At 32.8% G+C, this 24,080-nt stretch overlaps 1 protein-coding gene across 1 annotated transcript in view; it reads right to left on the minus strand.

Annotated features, from left to right (window-relative positions):
• The window catches only part of LOC137925200 (facilitated trehalose transporter Tret1-like), a 35,977-nt gene extending 19,147 nt beyond the window's left edge, over positions 1 to 16,830 (minus strand). Inside the window, exon 1 of the mRNA XM_068768604.1 lies at positions 16,746 to 16,830. The gene's annotated coding sequence lies outside the window, so the exon portion shown is untranslated. The remainder of the gene's footprint in view (positions 1 to 16,745) is intronic.
• Between the last annotated feature and the right edge of the window lie 7,250 nt (positions 16,831 to 24,080).

The raw sequence follows: 24,080 nt of genomic DNA on the forward strand, positions 1-24,080 counted from the left end.
TTCGAAATAGCTGAACGCAGGGGACATTTAATCAAATACGTCTTTTAATGTAGCGAAGCCCGTTAACTCTCTTTGCACCTATAGCTCAGGCCGCGCAACAGTTATGCCGGTTTAAAATCCGCCCACCTCTTAAATCATTTAGATCGGTGATTCCAAAAGTGGTCTATATCGACCCTTAGGGGTCTATGACAACCTGCAAGCGGTCTACGTCAGCAAAAAAAATTTGGGGATCCATGAAATAAAATTGTGGGTCCACGACTGGCTGCAAAACAACATACCCGTTACTTATCCCGTATTATGGAATATAGCGAGAAAATTTTTAATTTTCTTTCCATCGTCATATCTAGTGGAAAGGGGGTTCATCGCTGTTACCAATCTGCTAACGAAAAAAAAAAAGAAACAGACTCGATATCATTAGCCGAGGAGATTTAAGATTAACCCTTACAAAATTGACGCTAAATGTTGATAATTTATTATTTAAGCATCAGGTTCATCCTACTCATTAAAAATATTGACTTATTGCTTATGTTATTTTATTTACAGTTTATTTTAAGTTTTTTTAATGTTACGTATATTTTACATAATAGATACAAAATTTTATTAACAGTAGTTTTAATTTAAATTCATTAATAAATTTATTAATTAACATGTGTTTTAACTTTAAGTTTTTAACACTAAACTTCACTACAGTAAGAAATTTGCAGGAAATCAATATCAGGTAAGTAGGTCTACCCAAAACGGAAAAACATGGAAAGCGGTCTACGATACAAAAAAGTTTGGGGAACTCTGATTTAGATGGGCGATGTTAAAGTGAAAAGTTTTAAAAGCCTTGCAGGACCTAGATTTAAGCTGTAGCTCGTCGATTATACAAGTGTATTGATAAAACTGTTATATCCAGCTTGAACTCTATTCTCTTAACTTTCCTCTAGCACTCTCTTCGTTTCTCTAGCTACCCGTAAACTCAACCACTCCGACTAGTCAGTCTCCATCCATCCTTCACACCAAACGGTTGATCTTTTATTTCAAATTCTTTTATTTATACAAACTATTTTCTAAAAATGACATCTAATTATAACTAAATATTTTTTTAGCGGTGACTTATAACATAAAGAGATGTTCAAAATTATATGTACATACGAGAGACACACTAAGATTTTTTGAGTGATTTGTTTGTTTGAATATCTAAATAAAAGATTCTTGTATACTCTGTGTAAAGAAAACTTTTAAAAGAAATGAAAATGACGCGAGTTGCAGACGATCAAGCAGTTTTATCGGATTGTTTTGAATATACATTAGTCAATAGTATTTAGTAAAACTAAATAATGTCTTTACTATTATAAATATATTTTGGAGATAGCCTCTTATGACACATTATGACCTAAAGACACGATAAGTCCAAACACTGTGTGTAACAGATATAATATTCGCACTTTATCTAACCATTGTTATTGAGTTTAAATTATTTCATAATTGTTTATGTACTGTGTGATTGGTAAGAAATTTAACATATTTCCATTTACCTGTATAAAGTGATCACTTTAAAATAAGAAAAGAACCAATATTTAGCCGCTTCCGCACATACAGTGGTAGTCGTGCAACAAAGCATCTACCACTGCATGTGCGGAAGTGGCTAAATATTGGTCCTTTTCTTACTTAGTATGGACTTCCGCAATATAACGCCTGATTCCATTAAACACTTTAAAATATTCGTTTCAGCTCATAGATGCCAACTGCAAGGTATTGGAAAGATGTCTTTGGGGGATATACCATAATAATCACGATTGGCAAGCAGGTTGACGATCGCTGTGTGGTATTATAGTACGCAGGGGACGCTGCTGCCTATCCTCTAGAAATATGTTTGTGAGGTGGCAATCCTGTATAATTACTGCACAAAGTTTGAATTATGTAAGACTATATCCTGGTAATCGAATGCGCAACCTATGATCATAAATTTCACCTTTCTTACCCGCGGCGCTTCCACTTCTCAATCTTTATAAACTGTTAAAAAAACCGCTAAAATTTTTAAAGCTTAATGTACTAATGGAAACTAATTTAAAATACCCAAATTGTATCATTTCTAAAATTATAGGAAAAAGACGAAGTTTCAGAAAAGCAATAGGTATATGTACATACAATGCCTTAAATATTTAATGGAATTAGGCGTTACCTTGCGGAAGTCCATCTTAAGTAACAAAAGGACCAAGATACCTACAGGTATACAGCACGTCATAGGAATGACCGTGCGGTAAATTATGTCCCGGCTCTAATAAATGTTTAGAGAAATGAGATATTTCAGGGCGATTAGTGCCAAACACAGAGTTCGTTTGGGCTGGCGGGCGGTGCACTTTGTTGCACGACTACCACTGCATGTGCGGAAGTGGCTAAATATTGGTCCTTTTCTTACTTAACAATGCCTTGCCGAATAAAGTGATTTTGAAATGATGACCACTTTAAATTTCCTTTTGAACATACTTGGTTTGATTAGTTAATCGTGGCACACGCACTCTGCCCACGCATCAAACTGATTTTAGCTCTCGAAATTTTGACACAGCCGTAAAAGTAGATAAAGTAGATGCTGTCTGTCCTCTGGAAACATTTGTGATCAGTGGCAATCCTATATAATGAATGAAAAAAGTGTGAATTATATAAGATATCTGAATCGAACCCACGACCTATCATCACAGGTACAAAGTCTACAAGGACAGATAGTAAACAATAAATAATTTTAATATGTAGTAACGGGAATTTTAAAAACAGTTTTTCAGTCTATGCTTCTTTTATTTATAAATTACTTATTACTTTTGAAGGCATTAATTTTTTTGGTGGGTTGTACTATTTGAGCTATACATTCATTGCTATAAATCTTTTAATGAATCAACAACTACAAAGATATTGGTCAGACGTGTTGGAATATAAAAAATAAACAAAATATATTTCATTGTAATTATTTATTTATTTAATATCGTAACAATAAACATCTATTTGTTGTGAAAATAACTTCACTGTTTCTTATATTACAAGGCTTGTAATATTGTGATTAAATTTTCCTTGTGCAGTACCCGGCGAATAAATATTGCACATCGACCTTTGGAAAGAGATAATCGGCTAATTACGGCTTTGTAGAGCGTCATCTCTGTCGCACGAAATACAAACAGTCCGGTATCTATTAGGAAAAAATTACAAAACGTCACATAGGTAGTGTGGGACAGAGATAATGCTCTACGAAGCCAAAATTAGCCGATTGTTTCTTTCCAAAGGTCGATGTGCAATATTTATCGCCGGTTAATGTAACACTTTATAATACGTAATGATTTTTTATTGGACTACATCTTAACACGTATTTTTAACAGCACTACTTCTGAAAATAATAATACATCTATCCCCCGATTTACACGGTAGATACGTTCCTGAGAAAAGCGTGTAAATCAAAAATTTAAAATTTTCAAGTCAAAACCGTGTAAATCGAAAAGCTTGCAGAAAATGCATAATTTTGCTATTTAACAGTTGTGATTGTTTTTTAAATATTTTTAGGTGTACACAGAAATAAAAATAAAATGCATTGACAAGTTAAAATATTTAATATAATACGGAAACACTGTTTTTTATTTAATTCCAATACAATAAACGGAAGAACTAAAAATAAAACCAAAGGTGTTTTATTATCCTTTATCACTGTCAGAAATTACTCTTATTCTTTTTTTCGGAATCGAAGGTTCGAATTCACTTTCATCACTCGAAGTTATTTGTGCCGATTCGATGTTTGAAGCAGAAATATTTACATTATAAGAGATGGTAATAGAATCGGTTATTAACAATTGCTTCGAATTTTTTTTGTGAAAACCGTGTAAAAGCGAAAACGTGTAAAACAAGTACCGTGTAAATTGGGGGATAGGTGTATTGGCATATTTATTTAAAAGGTTTTTTAAAAGATTGTAGTATCAGCAAAAAGTTGCCAGTTTATCGCTATTTTACAGACTGCATTTTAGGAGAATGTTCGTCGAAATTACACCAAATAATTCTCCAAACTCCTCCATAAGACAACACGACGTACGGATTCACGACATCCGTACAAGGGTTGAAATTCCTTCCACAGTACTTTTATAGCGCGAAGAGCCAAGGAGTAGAACAACCTACTAGCGTTCTTCTTTTCAACTGGCTGTAACTTGTGACTCTACACGAGTTTGGCTCCGGGGCTAATTCAATTAATTAATATAGGATTTTTTTTAATTATTTTGAATTAGAATTGAAATTTACTTACTATATTACGCAATCAAGTTACTAGTAAATTCTTTATAAGACATCATTTGAGTTTATTAAGTGAATAATATGAACTTTTAATATTAAAAATTATATATGTTACATAAATGGATGTATAAGAACTTTAGAATATCTAGGCACCATGATAGTTGAGAAACACGTATCCAGACATCCTCAAACTTTACAGTAAGTGATGTTTGGCGATTAATTTTATATAAATATATATATATATATATATATATATATATATATATATATATATATATATAAAATAAATAAGTGACTTATTATAATGTAGATTCCTAATGTACAGATGTTACAAAAACAGGCCGCGTTGACCTTGTGTTAAGTGGTACTGGAAAATAAAAAAAAAATTTAAGTTTGCTCGACTTTTTTATATTATGGTCCCCCTTTTTAAATTTTGTTCTTTTATCTCTTATGTAACAGTTTCTCTTTGTCTTTCATAATCTCTATCTTTCTTCACATTCAAGTCGTCTCCCGTGCATCACCTTTCTTCCCTCATCTTTGCTCCTAGACCACAGTTTGCTTCATTATCAGAGTTTTGTCTCAATTTTTCATTTTATTCTTTCATTTCACTTTCTCCTTTTATATCTTATATAACAGTTTCCTTCTGTCCTTCACAATCTCTTTCTTCACATTCAATTTATCTCCCATGCATCAGCTTCCTTTCCATATTCTTCTTTTCTTTACCACAGTTTGCTACACTATCACAGTTTTGTCTAAATTTTTCCATTTTATTTATATTATATTTTTTATGCAGTTATTGCTATTTTATTATCTTTTCACGTGTACTAAACCTGCATTACTTTATTTATAACTAAGTAACTTGGGATATTGCTTGACCATTTACAACTTAATTCCGAGTCTTATTCTTTCCTATTGTATATTGTACTACTTTTTTGGAGAATTCTAAGAATGTAGGGCGACTTTTGTCTTCACCCATGAGGGAGGCGATGCTGCCTTCTTTGATCCTATACATATATTATTTAAGACTCTGCCAGCAGAAAGTTGAAGGTGTTTATTTTAAACATCTTTGTAATATTTAACCTCAAGGAGTCTAAAGTAACTCGGCTGAATCGGTACGTTATAGACAAAAAGTAATTTCACCTGATAGTTTTAGGATACACAACCCTAGTAATAGGATTTTATTTCATACAGTCAGTTGCACAATAGGGTATTATATGAAATAAATAAAGTTTACAAAAATAATTCTAACAATCTGAAAATCGTCGTCATTTGATATGCTTCCTATTTATAAACAGCTCGATAGTTTCAGATAGAAACTTTCCACAGGTTTAATATTACTGCCACTTCTCTCAGCGCTAACGCTTTCCGAAGTGGCAGTAACATTTTTTTTTATTTTAAAAACACTATTTACCACATCTTGTTATACATCATCCTACATTCACCTTCCCTCTATCATCCTTTAAAATTTCTCTCTTTACTCCCTCTTTCGTCCTTCATATTTTATCATTCAGCATTCATTCAACATACGGCATTCACTCATATTACATTCACGCATCGCCTCCCATCCCACGCCACACTTGTTACACGGTTTTGTTTTGCCTAATTACGTCACTCACGACTTTACAACAAAACTAAGAAAGTGTATCGGCTCTCCTCAACCAAAAGGTAAGCGATGTTGCCGCAAGCACTGCTCTCACCCATGTCCACTTCACAAGTCATTACAAGTTCTCTATATACGGGACAGGAAGTAATTACGTCCACCACGATCTGGTCCACCGCTGGGTCACAGATGCATGGGGAATGGCAGTAATTTTAGTCAGGTAATAGCAACCGACCAAGTCCAAATTCCTCTCTCTCGTATGCCATTGAGTAGGAATATTCCAATAGTATTATCAATGACTGACACCCCTAGACAAGGTCATCACTAGGGGATTCTTGCGCCTAGATATCTCATGGAGAATCAGTAGAAAATTCAGCGGCCTCTTAATCTGCTGTAATTGTAGTATGGCAGCCATGGTGGCAATTAAATCAGTATGCTATGGTAAAGCATTGAGAGGCAGCCCAAGCTGTGTTCCGTTCCCGAGGGTCTTCGCATCAGGTTACTTCTTGAAGCGTCCACTCTAGCGATCTAAATGACACCACTGTAACATTACGAATCTAATCAAATATTCAGAAATCAGTCTCTATCACAACTTGTGTGTAAATAAACACAGGCACACACACATACACATGTACACACGCGCACGCACACACGCACGCCCACACACACGCAGGCACATGTTATATTTTTAAAAATAATTATTTATTAACAAATATTAGTTATGGGTAATATTTTTTGAATTACATGTCTATTTAAATTGATAAATTTTGATAATATATATGTATTTGCAAAAAAACAATCAAAGAGTTCAATGCTCTAATGGCGTATGTAATTATTTCGATATTAGAGGAAATTTATGTCTTAAAACTCCGCTATTGTTATAAGTCATATTATACTTATGTTATATTTTATTATCTGTCCATGCAAACATAGATATTTTAATTTAAAATTTTTATTGCATTGATGAACAGATAATGCTATTTAGATGAGATATAAAATGCTATATATAGATATCTTAATACACATGTCATTTTTATTTGATTATCTTAACACGCCCTTTTTTATTGACGCAAAATTTTACTATTGTAATTACATCTCTGTGAAGGTTACCCAAAGAGTGAACGAGATATGATCGGAGTTTGGATGCGATATCGAATTAGAAATAAGTAGTTTCGCATTAAAATCCAAGTGACGGATGTAATTCGAAGAATTGATCGTTTAAAGTGGCAGTGGTCATGGCACATAGCTAGTGACCAGAAGCTGGGGCAGCGACCACGAGCCGTGTGGACCGATGGCATAGTTAAAGTCGAAGGGAGTCGCTGGACAATGTAAGACCGGTCATCGTGGCGATCTTTAGAAGAGGCCTATGCCCAGTAGTGGGCATCTGTGGGCTGAAAAAATGAGAAATGAGGATTTATAAGAGTTTTCAATTTTTATATTAACTAAAAAATAAAAAAAATAAGCCATTGGTCGAACCGTCCCCTAGTTTAATGCTTAGTCACACATTATATATATACATATACTAGCTGATCCCGCAAACGTTGTTTTGCAAAAAAAAATTGATATTTTAATTTACAAATAAAAAAGAAGGGTTGATCGTAGAGGGGTGAAAATTTATGGTTGTATGTATTCTTGTATGCTGTATCATAAAAAATAAAAACAAAAAATTTCGTTAAAAAAATTTTTTTAAGTGTGAACAACCATTATCACTTAGGGGTATAGAAAATAGATAGTAGCCGATTCTCAGACATACTGAATACGCATGTAAAATTTGGTAAAAATCGGTCAAGCCGTTTCGGAGGTGTTCAAGTTCGAACACCGTGACACGAGAATTTTATATATTAGATATATGTATAAAAATAACTCGATTTAGTTTTGATATCTGAAATATTTTAATATAAACAATAATTCGCTACTTCATTATGTAATATATTAGTTACAAAATACATTAAGCTATTGAAATGACATTTAAAAACTTACAGTCACGATTTCTTTTAAATTTCACGCACGTGTACCCACATATATTCACAATCAACGTAAAAACGCACGAATCTGCCACAAAACAACTTTAGTGCGCGAAGACCCGTCCACCACGTCACTGGCCGCGCAATGAACTGCGGACACGACACGTGTGTCGTTACGACCGTTATGGAAATCGCACGAGGGCTGCCACATGCTATACCAGTTTGAATAAAAATTTACGCAATAATATAATTTGAACATATCTTACAAAAATATGATTTTTATATATATACATGTATGTATATTACTTATTTTAATAAAATTGATTTATTTTATAAATATTTCAGATGATATTTTGTATAAATAGCTTATAGATGTTTTTTATTTATATTATGAAGCAAAAATTCGAATTTTAACGGCCATGTTTTTTAATTCCTAAAGTTGATCAATAAAAAAAGGAATTAATTTCCTTGTATATACTTATTAATTTATATTTTTTGATATAAAACATGCTGTCGTTTTATAAAAGTTTTTTTTTATGTTTAAATTACATCAAGGTTATGTAAAAAGTGTAGATTAAAGATCATTTAATACTGGCTGACAGATAGTTTTTTTTGTTTAATTTGAGATAAACATAATTTATGATTTTTTAACTATTTTAGTATTATCGATTTAATTTTGGATAATAAATAAATTAAAAATAGTAATTATGTAATGATGAGATAAGAAACACGCGACCCGCTGGTTAATTTACGGTTATCTCTTTTAAATATATTACTATATGTATACATATTATATTTATATTTATATATACATATTTACCAATATATACTGCGTTCTATTTAGCCTCGCCAATGCCAGTTTAGCTTGGCTATGTAATAGTAATAATATATTTATTGCACACAATAATAAAAGTATTTTAACTTAAGAAAGTGAACACATAAAAACGTTTAAACTTTCGTAGTTGCTCCAAAGGGATTGGTGATGTTTATGTTTGTCTACGTGTGTTTTATTTTGTTTAGGTGCAAGCGGACCTATTCAGCATTGGATCGCAGGTAAGCCGTCGCGCTTTTCTTTCATATATCCGTGGTGTGTGTATTATTATTTAAAAATATTGCGTGTTTTTTAAATATGTCTAAAGTTGAATCATAGTATATTCGACTTTAGTACGCATAAGTTTTTAAAAATATTTGTTAACTTTAGATTATTTCCAAAATACGCGATTTGCAGTGATATCATTAATGTATGATTATTTTCATCTTTTATTTGAATAATGAAGTTTCAAAATAATCGTTTAGACATGCCTTTTGAATTTGATATTAAATTGGATATTTACTTTAAACATTACGTATATACATATAAAATGTGATTGCTAATTATTAATATATATACATATATTTATAATTTAAATTCTTTTTGATACGGCATGGATTTTTGTATTTAATAATAACTTATAAATATAAATCAATAAGACCATAGACGGAAATGAATAAAAAAAAAATTAAATAATAAATTGATTTTAGATGCATTACATCTGGCAACCCTAGAGAAATGTCACGATCATCTGTCATTTTCGACGTCAGTGTGATTTGAGACATTAATAAATATTTAATATATCCTTATATTATACCGTTTTATGCTACGGTAAGAGGAAGTTGATTTTATTGAATTAATTTCTCGTATAAACCGACACATTCCATGGTCAATTTTTTCCATTCATAACGATAATAAATCAGGTCATTTATTTATTTATACGATATAGAATAAATGTATAAAATTAATAATAAAATAGCTTCTTAATCAAATGACGACGAGGTCCTTTATATGTCACCCAAAAATTATATTTTAAATGGTGAAACAATTTTTTTTTTAGAAATATATACTTTTTGGATAAATAAATATGTATTAAGCAGTGTAAATTTATTTACATATTATTCAAATATTTGGAAAACATTTTTATATACAGGATATTTGTTTATAGCTTTAAAGGGTTAAATGTATAGCTCATTTGCCGGCAAAAGCTTTTACACTTATTTTTAAACACCGATTATAAGCTACTACAGTACCCGGCGATAAATATTGCACATCGACTTCTGGAAAGAGACAATCGGCTAATCTTGGCTTCGTAGAGCACTATCACTGTCCCACACAACCTATGTGTCGTTTTGTCAGTCGTTGTATTTCGTGCGACAGAGATAACGCTCTACGAAGCCGAAATTAACCGATTGTCTCTTTTTAAAGGTCGATGTGCAATATTTATCGCCGGGTATTGTACCCTAAATTAGAATGCGACAGCCTATTTACTCCTAGCAGTACAAAGTCAGACAGATAGTAAATAATAATTAATTTTAATATTTAGTAATCCGATTTTTTTCCGATACATAAATTGACAACAATTGGGCTACATATTGACCACTTTAAATATTTTACATCTATAGACAATCAATTTGTATATTTAGTATTTTTAGGTGCAGTAGATCTGCACGTGCGGTACAGAGGTTGCGATCGGACTTGAATATCATCATCTCTCCTAGTATTAACAGTAAGATCCTGATCTGTTCTTTAATAATTTTTAAGCGTGGACAAAAAAATTTTTTTTTAGATAAATAAATACATTTAAAAACTTTTAAGTTAAACGGTTTTTTGATATCCATATTGTGGTGGTTGTGAAAAAATATGTACCTAGTCCGCCATATTGGAACGGCGTCCATCTTGAATTTTAAATTTTTACATAATCATCGTGTTTTACTAGTGTAGCCCTTTCATTTGATACCCATATTGAGGGGGTTAAGGAAAAATATGTAATCCGCCATTTTGTATCGGCGGCCATCTTAGATTTATAATGTTATTGATTTTATTATATTGTATTGTCATCTAAATTAAATGTGTGTACCAAATTTCAGATCAATCTGACAACGGGAAGGTGCTTAAATTTCAATTTCTAATTTTGACCCAAATAAATTCCGTACGGGTCGAACTAAATAAAACCGTTTAAAAATCGGCTCTATCCGTTTTCTGTTATTCGCCGATTCAAGATGGCGGTAATATTTACAGTACCCGGCGATTAATATTGCACATCGACCTTTGGAAAGAGACAATCGGCTGTCTCACGTGAGCTATGTGACGTTTTGTCAGTCGTTGTATTTCGTGCGACAAATACAACGCTCTACGAAGCCGAAATTAGCCGATTGTCTCTTTCCAAAGGTCGATGTGCAATATTTATTGCCGGGTACAGTAATTAGCTCATTGTCTCATTATTCTATCTATTATAAATGTAATATTCTAAATAACAGTTTGTTTCTAAAACACCAAACAGATTAGTTATAAACTAATTAAAGTTTACCCGTTGTTAATTTTAACTTTGAAATACACCTAAAACTGTCTTTAGAGACTAGCGATCTATGGAGTTGTTATCAACTATAAAACTTTTGACTATACGAATGAGGTTTTATTATTTTTTGCAATCTTATAACTGTTCCATAGTTTTTATTATCTTTATAACAGTTGGAGGTACAATGTATAATAATAATGTTTTTATGTGATACATTGAAAAATCAGTCTTTTTAAAAGTGAATTTTCATTTCCCATGGTCACCTCATTTGAGATCGATGTTATGAATCTTTTTAACATAAGAGTCATAATCTGTAGGAGGTTGGGAAAAAGGTTGTAGAAGGTTGTGGAAAAAACTTTAATACATTTGTGTGGAAACTTGAAATTTTTTAATATGGCATGTTTTATTTATTAATTATATTCAAATTTTAATAGTACAGACGAGTTGTCAGGAAGAATGTTAATTTGCGTTACTTGTTCCCTTTGTTTCTTAGTTCCAAAAGTTGATAAAAAGTATGTATGTATTTACATATTTATTTACAATTTTTTAAATAACATAGGCTGTCATTTTATTTTTAAGTCTTCGTCGTTAAATATGTGTGTGTCAGTACATCGAAAATGATTTAATACTGGCTTACGAATATTTTTTTAATTTGCCATGAAAATAATTTATAAATTTTTGACAATTTTTCTCTATACAATTTCATTTTGGATGATATATTGATAAAAAATTTCCGATTTCATTCATCCTTTTGAAAAGTTTCTTTATAATCTCCAGATGCTTTTTTTTAAAAAAAAACAAACTTGAATAAAATATCGTCGAAGTACTAAAATTATTAAAAATTATAATGAGTATATAACCATTCTTCGTGCGTATGACATTTGCATCGACCAGTGTTTATCGACGACAATCAATTTTCTACAGAATTCATTTTGGGGAATGCTCTGCAAAATTCCTCGACATCCTCCCATCCCTGTTTCTCTATAGGACGAGTTGGAGTTCCACCTTCTACCACCCTTACACGATGGTGTTTCCTTTGAGGCGTACTAAGTGTCTCGATTCAATTCCTGATCCTCACAGATCGAGTATGGAACGATCTGCCGATTTCCTTGTTCCCAAGAACTGTAACCCAGGTTTTCAGGGTCAGAGTACTGGGTCTGGGTTCTTCATGTTTGACCACATCTTCACTTTTCCACAGACGAGTTGGTGGTTAAAGGCGGACTACTAACAGATAAAAAAATCGCTACATCACTACCATTTCCGTTTCACGTGTTACCAACGAGATCCCGTACTACAGTTTAGTAAGCTTTTATTATTACGTCTGCCAATAGACGCCCAATGCCTTATGAGCTTCCACCAAAGATCGACATGAAAACCTGTTCATCCAGCGACTTCCTGCTGTAAGATGTCTTCACTGTGAGAAGTCTTCACTTAAAAGGAATTTTTTAAAAGACCTATATGGTCAGGTTTATTATGAAAACATACTAACAAGGCAGCAATCACAGCTCAGAGGCGTATTGAAAGTGATTTTACGTAACACGAGAAGTGTTTACGACGACAATCTTATGTAACTAGCAGGTAACGTGCTATAAAAAGAAACAAAACAAATTGATGTGTAATTGTATTTTTATTGGCTATATACAGTATTTTACCTACTGGTATAGATCATTTAATGCCTTCGTATTATGTTAAAATAACTGCTTTTATTTAAAAAGTAAATGTGATAATTGAAACTCATCTAAAATACCTAAGATGTATTGTTAGCGAGCGTGTTGACTGTATAAATAAATTCAAATGATGGCGGTAATTTAAATATAATTTCACAGAACAAGTAAGAGTAAATTGACGCGTAACAAAAGACTGTCCGAAACAAAAGCACATGTACGACGCCTAGCGATACAAACTGTCAAATATAACTCTAAAAAGGTTTTAAGCGACAGTCGCCTACATTTATAATTTCTAAAATTATAAAAAAGACAAAGTTTTAGAAAAGCAATATACCTAACAAAGCTTTTCCTAATAGAGAAATTTCAAAATGATGACCACTGTAATTTTCCTAATAAAGGTCTTGATATAAAAAAGAACTGTTTAAAAACGGTTTAATTAGTCAATCGTGGCACACTTGTGCCCACGCATCAAACTGTTTTTAGTTCTAGAATTTCCGACACAGCCGTAAAAGTAGATAACACCGAATATCACCAGATATAAGTATAGCATGATTTTTTCAATACATATATATATATATATATATATATATATATATATATATATGTATATATATATATATATATATATATATATATATATATATGTATATATATATATATATATATATATATATATATACAAAAATGTGTACACAGAGCTATAGTTGACGATAGAGCTGTAAAAGCCTTAAATAAATAACTTAGGTTGACTTGGTTAGTATATGAGTTGGTATTTCGAGTTAAATAAAGTAAAATCTTTTCATTCGCTTAGTTTATATTCCATAAATATGCCGCGAATACAGACACCATGAACACGGGATGGTCATTTATATGGGATTATATGGGATACGCTAGGTGACAAAATAAAAAAAAAAACAAATATAAAAGAGATTTTACAGCAATTACAACTTAAGACGGATACGTAGCAGTCACATTAGCAATTTACCTTTTCAAGATAAGACTTCGTTCCGTAGAAAGATCGATGTTCATAAACAAAATTGCAAAGATCATTTGCCATTCTTAAGCCTTCACTAGGATTTTTAAAATTAAATGTCACGTTTTCAGTGCTTGCTGAAGCCTCTTTTTCAAAGGGCTATAAGTTTCACATTTTAACGCAACTGTATTTATTAGTCTATTTCACTGCGATTACAAAGGATATTGGGTTGGATACCTATTGGACTCCTTCTATTATCATGTATGTACTTATTAGATACGCGAATAAAGAAATTTTTAGCCGCGAATATAAGAATTGGTTCGCATTTTTTAATCCGCGAGTAGTGAAAACGCGAATCAAGGAAGCGATGGAGGTTTTACTGTATATGAAGATACTTCTAGCTTCGGAGAACGTTTCAATTAAAACTTAATATATAAATTTGAAATTAGAACTAAATTAACAATTGAATGTTAAAAGTGAAAAGGATCCACACAATTGTTCTTCGTCCGTTAATTCACACACTCCTTGTGCGCATGGGAATGATTTAGAACAGTGATTCCCAAAGTGGTCTTCATCGACCCCTAGGGGTCTATGACAACCTGCAAGGGGTCTACGTCAGCGAAAAAAAAATTTGTGGGTCCATGAAATCAAAATGGGGGTCCACGATAGTGGGTCTCAACACTTCACCGATAGTAATTATTTATATACTTCAAACTATCTTATAATATCAAAACATTTACATTTTTTTAAAAAGTACCTATGAAGTAAAAATTTTATTATGTATGTTTATAAAATTGTGTAAATTATAGGATGTTGGTATTCGCTTTGTAGTTGGTTACGTATATTTTACATAAAAGATACAAAATTTTATTTTGAGTAATTTTAATTTAAATTCAATTAATAAATGTATTAATTAACATATGTTTTTTCTTTAAGTTTTTAACACTAAACTTCACTACAGTTAGAAATTTACAGGAAATCAATATCAGGTAAGTAGGGAGTCTACCCAACACAGAAAAACATAGCAAGGGGTCTACGACACAAAAAAGTTTGGGGAACTCTGGTTTAGGACAAAGAACAGTATATCGGATTAATTTTTCACAGTAGTAATGTTTTCTAGTAAAAGCTATAATCATCATATCAGCCGCTGGACAGCCACTGCAAAAGCAAGTTGAACTCTGGAGCCTTTAAGAGTAGAGTGAACTGGTTTCTTTGAAATGGGCGTGTACCACCTTCGTCTTCATCTACACTTTCCATCAGGTCAGTTTTCGTAATTAAAATCAAACTCATATTACACGTAAAAATATATTGGCAACAGATTAAATACGGAATAATACAGATAGAAAAAAGAATATCAATAATACGGAAGTTGAAATGTGCAATAAAATGACGAACCCTGTAAGACTTACGATATTACAAATTCATTTCCTCGTACTTTACAGATAGATCTATTAAAAACAGAGATGACCAACACGCGGCCCGCTTGCAGCCCTTTTAACACGTTCACGCGGCCCGCTAAGCATTCCGAAAATTGGATTCATTTATCGATTTCCTCCCATTAATATTTTGTTATAAAATTAATTGTAATAAAGTGGTAGTACATACTAAACCGAATCAATTAGTTTTGCGACGAGTTACTCGCACAGCGACTTGTTCATATATACATTACGAACGTGAAGTGTCTACGTGAAATGTTCGTTTTGAATTTTTATATGAAAACGTTTATTTATAATTTTACTTTTTTATTCTAATATTTATTATTAATATGGTTTTAGATCGTCAATATGTGCTACATTATGTGCGGCCCACATAACAAATTTTAAAATTTGAGTTGACCCGTTGATTACTCCTGATTTAGAACAAATAGCTACCGTCAGTAGCTAACATTCTGAATAGTGGATATCAGTTTATGTTACCTATAAAGAATATATAATAATTTGTTAAATATTTACGGACTATAGAATAGATTCAATAAATAAAAAGTATATTGCTTATTGGCCAGAAATTTTTTTTATTACTATGACCCATCATCCTGTATATTAAAGATTTCCTTCTGTATACTATTCATCACGACATCTCTGGAAGCATAATGCAGAGAGATTGGAAACCAGAAAAAAATAACTTTTTCGCCGAGTAGCGGTCAGCTAAGAAGTGAATTTACCGCAAGGGAATTCCCAACGGAAGATCCAGGAGTTTCGGTTGGAAGACATCTTGGAAAACAACGGCGAAGGATAGAGAGAGATGGAAGGGGATTGTGGAGCAGGCACTCATAAAGATTTGTAGAACCACAGAAAGAAGAAGAAGATAGTCGAAAAGGAGTTAATAAAGAATTGATATTACAAAACTATAACCCTTATAGATTTAAAACTCGATAATTACTTACTTACAAAATAAATATTTATTTAAAATGTATTGCATGAAATAACATAAAAGGCATAGCGACTTTTTATAGCGATTTTTTTGGAAATTTTTTTTTTTTCTAAAAGATGGCAACACTTTTGTTTCTAATTGCGCCATGCCATCAAAACTCGGGGATTCCCTTTCTAACTAAAAACAACGCATTTTGAATACAGTTATATTTTCACTTTGTTTTGCTAATTTCAGAGTTCAGTTTTAATTACGTAGTTTATGTAATGTAGTGTGTTGTTTTTTTTTTTTTTAAAAGAGAATAATAAATTTCTATAAATCTTTACGTGTTGTTTCTGGTTACAAAAAACGTAAATATATTTCCAATTTTATTTATCGACAGAGTTATATTATTTTTGTTTTTCCAATGTTTACTTTGTTCAATTTTCTTTTTAAAAGTAGTATTTTCGTAACCCTGGAACCTATGTTCGATCTTTACATGGTTTGCTATAGAAAATCTTAATTCACTTTGCGGCGTTTCAAATTGCGTCGTGTTTTTTTTTTGGAACGTAATCACGACGCAAAGTGAGGTATTGGTGTATAACAGAACAAAATACTCACTGCGTAAAAACTAGTCACTTTGTTACTCAGAGATAGCGGTGGAGACCGTGCTCTTGCAAAAAGCTTGTCCGGAGAGCACCGACACTGTGAACGTACTACTCGAATCACCGCGAACTCAGCAGCGACTGCTCTGAACTTGAAAAAAAAAATCGTCAAGTGCGAACCGGTTTTCGCGGATAGGCTCTGCCTAACGACTGCCTACACCAAAAATGTATAAATGGATACGCATAGGATATTTATGGTTTATTTATTCAAATTTTATTAGAAAAAAAAACGTGAAGATTTAAAGTTTTTTTCTCGTATATTACGCAGACATTAGCGTGCGTGCTTCTGTTTATACAATTACAACAATTTCATTTCTGATTTTTTTTTCTCGTGTTTCTGCATTTAAGTGTTTATTAAGTCTCTTTAAGTATTTCTTAACTTAAACCTTAGGTTCACTATGAGATATTAACACAGCTCTACGCCTGAGGGTACGCCAGTGTGGATGCGCTGAAGCCTGGTTTTTGCATTTTGAGCTGCCTAAGGTCTTAGCTCCCTTAGTCATAAACGACCATTTCGAATCTGGTAGTTGCTTCTACGCATTCCAAGTAGTACCTCGACACCATGGCGTCCACACTATTCACTTTGGGTTCAACTTTCCCTTCATTTCTTGCTAGCTGTTTCAATAAATTATATACTCGTGGTCGCCCCATGCCTCGTTGAGAAACATGACCGTCTTTGTCTGTCTCACTAATCTACAGAGTTGGCCTATCACTTGTGTGATCGCCAATGCTTCGTATCTACTCTTCGAGGTGTTTCGAGAGATGCTGCCTTTTAACAGAGCTGCAAGTAAGGGAAGGAAACAAAAGTGAGATTAGGTATAAATGGAACAAAGAATAAAAAAGAAATAAATGAGTATGTGAGAAATAAAAGAAGAAAGAATAATTGATAATAAAATAGATGAGGATGTAAATAATACACCCAAAATATGGGAAGTACGAGAGAAACACAAAAACGAGAGCCATAAAAACAGTCCAGGTGAGATTTCCTCTCATTTGGCAGCTTGGGCGTTGCAGAAGGACATATCCAATCTTTCTCTGATATCATTCATCTCTTAGACGTTAAGATTCAGTAAATGATAGCTCGATGAGCTACAGTTGAATTAGAAATGAGATGTGTAGACGAAAGAAAGTAAACGATATAGCCTTTGGGCAACCCCACAGAATGTCAGAACGACAATGACGTAATAAGCATCGGTCGAATTGAGTTTTGCGAATATTATTAACATTAATTGGAGCACTTCACAAACCCAACAGAATGGCAAGAAGTGGCAATAGGCAGGCAACATAGCTAGCAGAACAAGTGACCGCTGGAACTTTAAGTTTATGGAGTAGAGACAACAGACCGGTAAGCGCAGCTTCCAACAAAGCAATGTGATAGTTACAACAAAACTGTGATATCTTGCGAATGAAGGAGAGGATATAAGACGTAGTCTGAACGAATATGAAGTGACAGATATTGAGAAGGCGAAAGATGATGAACCAAACAAAATGTAATACGAAAGAAGAAAATCAAATAAACAAATCAAAATTTCAAAAATCATTTACAAATGTAAAGTTCCAATCGCACTTTTAGTGGTGAACGAGAGATCTACAAAAACGTGGGTCACAATAAAACCGGTCATATTAGATATATATAGGGAAGAACATATTGTCCGTAACATATTGTCACGAAGGCAGGAAACGTCAATATAGCTGTTACATACAAAATGTTTAGAAAAGGTTCTAGAAGTTTATGGTATGACTGAAATCCATTAGAACGAATATCCAAATTATAGTTTTGTAACTGCAGAGGTACACTGCAGCTGGCTTGCAAAAAGAAATTGACAATGTCATTAATTTCAAACTTTCAAGTATCAAAATTATTACACACTAGAATATTATTGACGGTATTCCTTCAGTCTACATCCTGAAGAGAAGTGAAAAAGAAGAAGACTCATAATAATGAGAAAAGTAGGAAAAGTGCTGATATTAGTGGGCAGAATTCCTGCCAGAACTCTGCCAGACAGTGGACACTTGTGCGAAGGCGTTGTTGCAGTGGAAGAGCAGCTGTAGGCAGAATCTCTGCCAGTTTCGTTGCCCGAACTCTTAAGTCTGCGTTTCCCTATCCCTAACAATAAAATATTTATAGCCACAGACCTGTGCTTGTTACACACGTACCGCATAAGGAAATTTACGTAGCATCAATTTGCCATGTAATCCGATCCCAAGATTGTAATCATGGAAACACTAACCAGAGGCTTTGTTATAAGGAATAGTTATAAAGAGACACTTCGGAGTGGACGGTGTGATTAATTAGCATGTAAGTTTAACTTGTTATTTATTCCTACACTAAATAATAGTAAATTAATTGTTTTTTTTTTTATTTTCGTTCCTTCGGCTGTAGTGATATTTCGCTATACCCATAATAATGAATACATGATGATGGAACTATGGACACAGACAAAATGTTGAGCTCTATTTTGTAGCTAAAGGCTGCTTAATATTAATGTCTTTATAATATTTGTTCAACACTTACCCCTTTGGGGTGCGAGACGGTGTAAAGGTTGTGGCGTGAACTAAATGATGCCCAGAAAAGGAATAGGACCAAGGCGTCAATTTATAACGTAAATCCTAATTAGCCCCGGCGCGTGAGAAGACACATAGCTGGTGAACGCAACTGACACAAAGAGTGTGCGTCGGTGCGTGAGACGACACCTAGCTAGTGAACGCGACCGAGGCCAGGATCCTTCTGCTGGGCAATCGTGTAAACTGCTGTGGCCGGTGCGCGGGCGCATTGGAATTTTTGTTATAAAAACAAAGATCCGTTGAACCAATAGCATGCTCCCACGACACCACGCCACTTGAGACGTACCGTTACCCGCTAAGGGTTGAACAATTTTTTGCTGTATTGCGATTTATAAGATGTTTCTCGTGTTTATATTTTTTTGGTTAAAATTTTAACTAAGATTTATGGGACGTTAACTTGCAACGTTATAATATTTTAACCACGGATTAGCAAACGCAACGTAGCACAGACCATTAGGTTAAAAATAAGAAACTGGACGCAGTCAGCTTCCTACCTGATCTACTGGGTATCTATTTGGGAAGTCTGTGTCCAGCTGTGGATGTTCAATTGCAGAAATAATGGCTGACACTCGATATGGCATATACAACAACAAAAAGAAGATGCATCTCTATTTTCTTGTTAGAAGTAGACGAAAGACTTCACAGTATATGAGGTTATACAAACAAACTGCGACCATAAGTGGGAGTCACGACTCTCTTCAATGAAAAAATATTCTAGTAAGTACGGAAGTGGAAGGAAAAAAGGTTGTATTCTAGTAAGTTTGATTTTGACCATTTTGTTTGGTTTAATATCGTACAAGCATGATAATAAGATGACCGTCTAGTTTTGCGTGTTTTATATCTAATTCTTCTTCGTCTATTGTCTGTTTTGTTGCATCTTGGTCTGATTTAGTTTTAAGACTAGAGATAAAATGGCTACTAAAAAAACAATTCACATTCGCGTTCGAACAAAGGTTTATTCTTTTGTTTAGATTCTTACATGGTATTTAGGACTAAATCTACTAAGGAGGTTTTAATGAGCAAAATTTCCACTTAACCTTGTCTTTTTCCCTATGTAGAGTATTAAAAATTTTCAATGTCTAATTGACGCTATGTTCAACAAATCCTCTCACTAATGCGTACGTGGATTGAATTGATTCTACAATTTCAAATAATTGATATTCGTAACATATTTTTATGTAGCATCAAGAGATTTATCTGTGTGAAATGTAATAGACCCATTGATATATTTTGGACTAAATTTCCTATCGTAATTACAGGGTCTGTAAATCGATATATGGTCAGATTCGAGAAAGTTCTTCATCAGCATTTTATCCACAGAGAACCACTGCTGGACTTCCTCCATATGTTACCAGTAGAACTGGTAGAAAGCTTCCCGCATCTTCATTTCCCATTTATACTAAAGAATAAACTATTTTTAAGGTAATAATTCAGTACCAAGTGCGAATATGTTAAAAATACGAAATTGCGCAATTTTCAGTGCATTTTAAAGCTTGTATCAGGTAATTCTGTTTTTTTGTGAATTGGACACTGTTTTACATGAACAAGAATAATTTGTTTTAAAATTTCTGATAACGATATTGATTATAATGAATTTACAGCATTTTGTAGAAAAGAGTGCACAATGCTTTATATTGTTACGTACTATGGGTTCTGACTAAAAGAAACACCACTGGTTTCACACAATCAGATGGTCACCCTACTTTAACACAAAGTAAACTTTCGCTTAGCCCAAACTTCGCTTCCAAATCGCTCAAGAAATCACTGTCCAAATAACTTGCCGAATTGTCACCTTGTATCACTGATCGTAGATCTTAATCTTATAACTCGAAAAACTACACTGAACGGTCATCAAGGGGAGTACACTTATTTATACAACGGATAAGGTTCTATTAAGTTCGAGATAGTACTCGGTTAGAATTTCCAAGAACCGTACACAAAAATCTGTAAATAACTTCAAGGTCATGCGTGTTCATGGCACTTCTTGATCCTAGGGTTCCGTGTTAATTGTTTAGAGGTTTCTGTAACTCGTGCTTTGTAACAATATATATGTCGACTTATCTATCGAGTCACCAGAAGGAGTGCTTAGTTCTTCATAATTTTGTCGGATGCTGTATCGACGTCAAACGCATTTTTTTTCTACTATAATGACTTCAATTTGATACATCCACAAAAATATTGACGCCTGGTTATTAAAGTTTAAACATTCCCTTACACATCTTTCGGAAATATAAATCCAGGCTTATTATTAGATTTCTTTGTTATTTGCTCTAAACATAAAATAAAAAGACTACACTATTTTAGTACATTTTGATTTTTATTTCAGGACTCACTTTTATTATATTATTTTCTATATATTATTTATTCTGATTAACAATTTGTTTCTATGTGTTTGGCACAAATTGGTGTAACATAACTCCTGAAGATGCCCCGTGGAGGGGTAAAACACGTGTTGAGTGATTTGACTGTGGCAGTAGTGTAGTTCGCATTGTTTGCCGCATACGCATTTATCAGCGGGCGGTGCACTTTGTTGCACGACTGCCACTGCATGTGCGGAAGTGGCTAAATATTGGTCCTTTTCTTACATACCATTTTAATAATTCACTGTGTCCCTAATATATTCTTATTTGACAATTTTTTAGTACACAGCCTTGAAGAAGACTGCACCGGAGGAAAAATTTTCAAATTAAGATCTCATTGTATAAAGTCGTAAGTCTGATGTTTACATTTACCTGCGATCACTTTTATCTTCAATTTTTTATTTTGTGTCGTCTGAACTTTCTACAATGTAGTATAAAGTAAATTTTTAATGTTGTCACCTATAAAGGAACATGTAACAGAATCATTATATATACAGCATCTTTTAATCTACTTTTAACTTACATGTACCGCTGGTGTAACTAAAGAAATAAATAGAATATATCTAATTTTATTAGAAAACAACTGGTACAATACGTACGTGAGATTGACTACCGTCATTATCATCACAACAGCCAATAGAAGCCCAATGCAAGACATAGGTCTGCCCTCTTAAATTTCCACGATAGCTGGTCTTATGGACGTCCAAAGACTAAGAAGTCCCAGATTTAATCATTCATATTCCTTAATAATTTATATTATTTATAAGAGTCAAATTTTATAAACACTAGAATCATACAGTACAATCATTAATAGCTGCATCCTTGTACTTTAAATAAGTAGTCACAAGGATACCCCATGCGCCCACAACGAACTTAATCTGTTTTGATAATGATCACTTTCAAGATTAATAAACACTTTGAAATACATTACGTTAAATTAAACTTTATTGTTTTATCAGAAATATACATTATTATAACAATACTTTGACTGCTATAAAATGTATAATTATCTAAAAAAGTTGTGATATATTCCAGATATGTTCTAGATTCTTTATAAATTGTATTAATATACTAAACTGCAGTAATTGAAGATGGATGAAAGGATATTAGAGGGAGAAAAAAGGAAGTGAAAATTTTAATAAAGAAAGTAACACACTGTTCCCAACAAAATAGGGAGTAGAACGAGATGTCCCCAATAGCGGGGGAAATAAACTAAATAAAAAAAAAACACTTTGATTGCTCAGCATTTCTTACAAGAACGCACCCAAACCGCGGGACACGTTTTTACTTGATGTCAAATGTAACACTCTTTCAGACTCAGATCAATCAGTTTTTATAGTTCTTTTCGTACTTTTTTCGCTTATGATGGTTTTAAGCAGTTATGTGGTAAAAAAATTATTGAAATTCGTTATATGCGATGGAGCGCAAAAGCGCTGCATCGCAGTTTTGGAGATAAAATATCGTTGTACTGCGCCGAAAGCAATAAAAAGGGTTAATATTACATGGTAGTAGTAGAACAAAAATATACAAATAAAAACATTTAGTGTTTTTATTCATAGTCGTCATATACCTCCACCCTAAAATGTCAGAAACCTTGTTCTACATTATTTAATGTTTTAATTCTTATTTACTATATCAGATCACATAACTCTATATATTATTTTTATAGTGATCTTTATTATCATAATTATGCATGCATGCCATCTAAAACATGATATTTAGCATGGTGGTATACCTTGTTTGTTTTTTTTATATAAAATTAACATTATCTTATACACAAATTTCATATCTATTTGTGTGTTGTCCTTATCATATAAAAATATATACAGTTCTGTCTGTTAAAAAGGTTTCAATATATCATATGTTATATTACAAGTGTATATCACTGTATTGGGTTTTCTCTAGTATTTAAACCTGTCGTATCTTGAAATGAGAATTGTAATGTATTGATATTTCCAATAAACTTTTAATAATATAATTTAATTACTCTGTTATCTAATATATAAAATTCTCGTGTCACGATGTTCGAACTTGAACTCCTCCGAAACGGCTTGACCGATTTTTACCAAATTTTACATGCGTATTCAGTAGGTCTGAGAATCGGCTACTATCTATTTTCCATACCCCTAAGTGATAAGGGTGGTCCACCCCTAAATTTTATTTTTAATTTTTTAGACAATTTTTTGGGTTTTTATTTTATTATTTATACAGCATACAAAAATACATACAAACCTAAATTTTCACCCCTCTACGATCAACCCTTATCTTACATTTGTTAATTAAATACTTTTTTTTTTTTTCAAAACAACGTTTGCGGGATCAGCTAGTAATTTAAAAGGTTTTAACAAAGTTTGCGGAACCCTAAT

The sequence above is a fragment of the Battus philenor genome, unplaced genomic scaffold, assembly GCF_028537555.1.
Source record: "Battus philenor isolate CCGP_79_NKW_IND1 unplaced genomic scaffold, ilBatPhil1.0.hap1 SCAF_26, whole genome shotgun sequence".
NCBI classification, from domain to species: Eukaryota; Metazoa; Arthropoda; class Insecta; order Lepidoptera; family Papilionidae; genus Battus; species Battus philenor.